Below are 5964 nucleotides of genomic sequence, written 5' to 3' on the forward strand. Positions count from 1 at the left end.
AAAAAAACAACCAATTATATAAATATAGATGACCTGGAGTCTCACTCAACAGATGTCCACCGAACGCTCTCTCGTGTAGAGACTTTTTTTTTTTTTTTAACTGATTAGAAGTTAGCATCAAAAATATATAAGAAAGAACAACAACAACAAAAAAACACAAAACAAAACAACAACACCAACAACAAATAAATAAATAAGTAATAACAAAGTAAATAGATGATAATCAAATAAATAATTAAAACATATTTGCTATAGAAAATTAATGATAATCAGTTTCAGTTTCAGTGGCTCAAAGGAGGCGTCACTGCGTTCGGACAAATCCATATACGCTACACCACATCTGCGGTCAAGCAGATGCCTGACCAGCAGCGTAACCCAACGCGCTTAGTCAGGCCTTGTGAAAAAGAAAAAGAAAAAAAAAAAAAGGGTGAATAAATAATAATGATAATCAACCTTCTAAAATGATAGGAAATAATGGAAATAATAGTGAATACATGAGAGGAAAAATAACCACCAAAAACCAATCGACAAACAGCATAATGATTATAGTAAAATTTCACACTTAGAATTTAAAATGGTGAGTGCAAAATGTAAACAGAACAGTCAAACACTTACCTGTAGCTTTCTCAACTCTTTCTGGTCAAGCGGTACTTGTTCTGGAATCGTGTCTCTGCTAGCTCAGTCTCTAGAGTTTGACGAAGCGGTGAGACCACTGATCCCGCTTTTATACTTTACTGACAGCTTAGTGTAGGTATACTATTTAAAGGAACAGCCAGCGAGGATCTTCGTGTGTTGGCGGTTGCCAGCGTGGCCTGCTTTGACACTGCGCTAACAACGTCCGCGATATCTCAGCGAATAATCCATGTCCAACACACTGCTATGTGTTGTGCAAGCAGGACCCCCAAAAAGCGACATAGGCGCATGAAATGCGTTAATTTCTTCTGACTTTCTCTCTTTATTATTATCATTTATTTATTTGCTTTTGTTTTAAATGCCATCTTCTGGTTCACAGTTTTAGTCACGGCATCACTCAGAATCATCTCATTTTGTGATTTCTTTATTCATTTTTAAAATTTTATTTTGTTTTGTTTTGTTCTTTCTGAAACGAAGCTTTCCTTTTTACAAGTTCTATGACGCTGTGTTTGCCTGTTTGTCTGTCTTTTTTTTCTTCTTCTTCCTTCCTTTCTTCTTGAACTGACCAAGTCTTTCTTTTGTGAAGTGGAGAAGACTGAAAGGTGTGGCGAATAATTCGTGATCAGTGTACTTCTTAAATGAACATGAATGCATCCGTACATGTATGAAGTGCGGTGTGTGTGTGTGTGTGTGTGTGTGTGTGTGTGTGTGTGTGTGTGTGTGTGTGTGTGTGTGTGTGTGTGTGTGTGTGCGCACGCGCTCATGCGCGAGCACATTTCAAAATCTCATGTTATAATTTTGCCCATGTTGTATAGTCACGGTTATATCATGTCAGTGATTACACTGATTCTTTTAAAGATCATCGTTTGTCTGTCTGTCTGTCTGTCTGTCTGCCTGCCTGTCCGTCTGTGTGTGTGTGTGTGTGTGTGTGTGTGTGTGTGTGTGTGTGTGTGTGTGTGTGTTTGAATGTATGCATGTGTGTATGGATTTTTGTGTGTTTGGATGCATGTCTTTTTGCAATATCAAGGGATGGAGGGAGGGGGGGGGCAGAGAAAGATAGAGAGAGAGAGAGAGAGAGAGAGAGAGAGAGGAACAATAATAACGGTGATAAAGATTTATAATGATGATGATGATGATGATGATATAAGTAAATATGATTCTTTATATGACGCTAACCCAGGATTAAGAAAAATGTCATTCACATACATGATCCTCTCCCCATTGACCTGCGGCATGAGAGACGACATGCACTGGACGTGGGAAGTGAACATTTGTCACATGCCTATGATCGCATGTCAACCACACTCGGACTCAATCCGTCAGAGGCGGTACCTCAAGCGTGAGCTTTATCGCCAGAGAACATTACATAATATCTCTGCAATTTTCTTCTTGTCTTTCTTTCTTTCTTACCTTCTTTCTTTCTTTCTTTTCTTTCTTTCTTTCTTTTCTTTCTTTCTTTTCTTTCTTTCTTTCTTTCTTTCTTTCCTTCCTTTCTTTCTTTCTTACCTTCTTTCTTTCTTTCCTTCTTTCTTTCTTTTCTTTCTTTCTTTCCTTCCTTTCTTTCCTTCCTTTCTTCCTTCTTTCTTTCTTTCTTCTTTCTTTCTTTCTTTCCTTCCTTTCTTTCTTTCTTACCTTCTTTCTTTCTTTCTTTCCTTCTTTCTTTCTTACCTTCTTTCTTTCTTTCTTTCTTTCTTTCTTTTCTTTCTTTCTTTCTTTCTTCTTTCTTCTTCTTTCTTTCTTTCCTTCTTTCTTTCTTTCTTTTCTTTCTTCTTTCTTACCTTCTTTCTTTCTTTCTTTTCTTTCTTTCTTTCTTTCCTTCCTTTCTTCCTTCCTTCCTTTCTTTCTTTCCTTCTTTCTTTCTTACCTTCTTTCTCTCTTTCTTTCCTTTCTTTCTTTCTTTCTTTCCTTCTTTCTTTCTTTCTTTCTTTCTTTCTTTCTTACCTTCTTTCTTTCTTTCCTTCTTTTCTTTCTTTCTTACCTTCTTTCTTTCTTTCTTTCTTTCTTTTCTTTCTTTCCTTCCTTCCTTCCTTCCTTTCTTTCTTTCTTTTCTTTCCTTCTTTCTTTCTTACCTTCTTTCTTTCTTTCTTTTCTTTCTTTCCTTCCTTCCTTCCTTTCTTTCTTTCTTTCTTACCTTCTTTCTTTCTTACCTTTCTTTCTTTCCTTCTTTCTTTCTTTCTTTCTTTCTCTCTTTCTTTCCTTTCTTTATTTCTTTCCTTCTTTCTTTCTTTCCTTTCTTTCTTTTCTTTCTTTCCTTCCTTTCTTACCTTCTTTCTTTCCTTCCTTCCTTCCTTTCTTTCTTTCCTTTCTTTCTTTCTTTCCTTTCTTTCTTTTCTTTCTTACCTTCTTTCTTTCTTTCTTACTTTCTTTCTTTCTTTCCTTCTTTCTTTCTTACCTTCTTTCTTTCTTTCTTTCTTTCCTTTCTTTCTTTCCCCCCTTCCCTTCTCATTCCTGTCCCATGGACTGTGACGTAAACTGAGACAATGTACTGAGGTACAGCAGGTGAGTTGGCACCATACATGGGGAGGGTGGGAGGGTGTGTGGGGGGTGGGGAAGACGGATGATTACAGGTCTGTGTACAAGTACCCACGGAACATAGCGCTTTCAGTGTGTAACGTGTGTCGTGTCTTAATTCGACTGATCTCATGGACGACTGACGTAGTGTAAGAACTGTCAGCATGTTGGTCTAGTCTAGTAATGCCTGGTGCAAAATAATTTCATAGACTCAGCGTAGTTTGGATGTTGTGTCGGAGATCGGAGTGTCGTCGGATTTTGAGTTTAATTTCAAAACCGAGAAATCTTTGTTCTTTCGTCGACCTGAGTACTAGTAGAACGTGGAACACACTGAGACACAGACAGACGCACAGACACAGACACACGCACGCGCACATGCACGCACGCACACACACACACACACACACACACACACGCACACACAAGCGCAGACACACATACGCGCACACTCGCAGCACACACACACACACACACACACACACACACACACACACACACAGACAAAGCGCAGACACACGCACCCAAACACACACACACACACAGACAAGGCGCAGACACACGCACACAACCACACACACACACACACACACACACACACACACACACACAAACACACACACAGACAAGGCGCAGACACACGCACACAACCACACACACACACTCTCTCTCTCTCTCTCTCTCTCTCTCTCTCTCTCTCTCACACACACACATTTTTCATTTACATTATTATTTAGTTATTCACCCATTTATTTACACTATTCAACTGTGGTTCAGGACTGACCTCGATCCAAAGACCTAGAATTCGTTTTTCTTTTGAATAATCATAGAATTCCAGGAAATGATAACAATAAAGTCATTTTACTAATAATTGTGAAGTCGTTTTTACTTGAGTAAATCTCGACTGTTCTTCGCCGATACTTGGTCACATTTCCCGGAGGCATGGTTTCCGAGTCTTTGGTGAAGGGACACAACTTGTACAGAAGGTTGTATTAAAACAAACAGCGAGGTTAATTCCCTTAGTATGCACTCCCCCTTTTTTTTTCAAATATTTTTTTATTGACTCACTTGTGTAAACAAAGTGAGTCTATGTTTTAATCCGGTGTTCGGTTGTGTGTGTGTGTGTGTGTGTGTGTGTGTGTGTGTGTGTGTGTGTGTGGTAAACTTTAACATTGACATTTTCTCTGCAAATACTTTGTCAGTTGACACCAAATTAGGCATAAAAATAGGAAAAATTCAGTTCTTTCCAGTCATCTGGTTTAAAACAATATTGCACCTCTGGGATGGACACCAAAAAAATTTAAAAAATGAAGCCTAATTATATGCAAATTGCATTTACTGTTATATTTATATTTTTTGTATTCTCTAAACTTGGCACTTTGATCTGATATTCTGACCCAACAACAAGAGCAGTCATTATTATCATGTTTTGTTCAAACAGGAACTTCTTTTGCTAAGCATGGAAGTTTTATTTATTTTGGAAACGTTTTGGTGCAGATAGTAAACAAGGGAAATTACTCTGTAATTAATGCTAGGGGACTTAATTTGCTTTAAACTGATCTTTCTCGTCTTAAACATTACATTTCGAAATTATTTTAAATTTTTTATATATTCTTATTTATTTTTTGGTACGACTTCCTGTTGATTCGTTGACTGTCACAGATTGATGGGTTAATTGTTCGGTTTTGTCTCTCAACTGAAGACATACACACAGTGGAAACAATGAGGGAGAAAGAGATTGGAATGTACGTTTTGAGAGAATTATTTTGTCCACAAGTCTTTTTTTTTTTGTCTTTTTTTATTTTATTTTTTACACACACACATACACACACACACACACACACACACACACACACACACACACACTTTCGCACACACAGAGCACACCAATACACACACACACACACACACACACACACACACACACACACACACACACACACACTTGCGCACACACAGAGCACACCAATACACACACACACACACACACACACACACACACACTTGTACACACACAGAGCACACCACACACACACACACACACACACACACACACACACACACACACACACACACACACACTTGCATGCACTATTTCGAATACACCTATGTTCTCTCTCTCTAAATGCAAACAGCTATGCGTTCTCTCTCCCCACCCCACCCCTTTCTCTCTCCTCTCTCTCTCTCTCTCTCACACACACATGCACACGCACGCACACACACACACACACACACACACACACCAACACACACACACATTCAACCCTACCCCTTCTAGCCAGCCATTCCACTGACATTTTCACTTATACACCGGCAGATGTACACACCCATCTCAAACTAGCCAAGAAAAAATCTTCAACACTGTCTATCTGTCTGTCTCTCATTCTCTCTCTCTCTGACACATACTCTCTCTCTCTCTCTCACACACACACACATACACACGCGCGTATGCACGCGCGCGCGTACACACACACACACACACACACACACACACACACACACACACACACACACACACACGAGACCACGATAGCGCTGGACTCTCTCACTTCCTGTGAGTGTCACACACAGGACAGACAGCTGAACCCCCCACCGATCGAGTCCCTAGCAACCAACCACGCGGCGAACTGCACGCTTCTCTCTCTCTCTCTGACACACAACACACACACACACACACACACATACATACACGACAACCTCGTGCGAGACAGAGAGAGCGTTCGTGTGGAGAGTGTGTTGTGTGTGGTGAGTGTGAGTGTGTGGAGGAGGGGGGGGGGGGCGTTAACCACCTACCCACCCACCCACCCACCCACCCTTCCACCC

At 40.0% G+C, this 5964-nt stretch overlaps 1 protein-coding gene across 1 annotated transcript in view; it reads right to left on the reverse strand.

Annotated features, from left to right (window-relative positions):
• The window catches only part of LOC143300196 (uncharacterized), a 6884-nt gene extending 6120 nt beyond the window's left edge, over positions 1–764 (reverse strand). The window contains exon 1 of the mRNA XM_076613758.1: positions 616–764. The gene's annotated coding sequence lies outside the window, so the exon portion shown is untranslated. The remainder of the gene's footprint in view (positions 1–615) is intronic.
• Between the last annotated feature and the right edge of the window lie 5200 nt (positions 765–5964).

Source organism: Babylonia areolata, chromosome 26 (genome assembly GCF_041734735.1).
Source record: "Babylonia areolata isolate BAREFJ2019XMU chromosome 26, ASM4173473v1, whole genome shotgun sequence".
Classification (NCBI taxonomy): domain Eukaryota; kingdom Metazoa; phylum Mollusca; class Gastropoda; order Neogastropoda; family Buccinidae; genus Babylonia; species Babylonia areolata.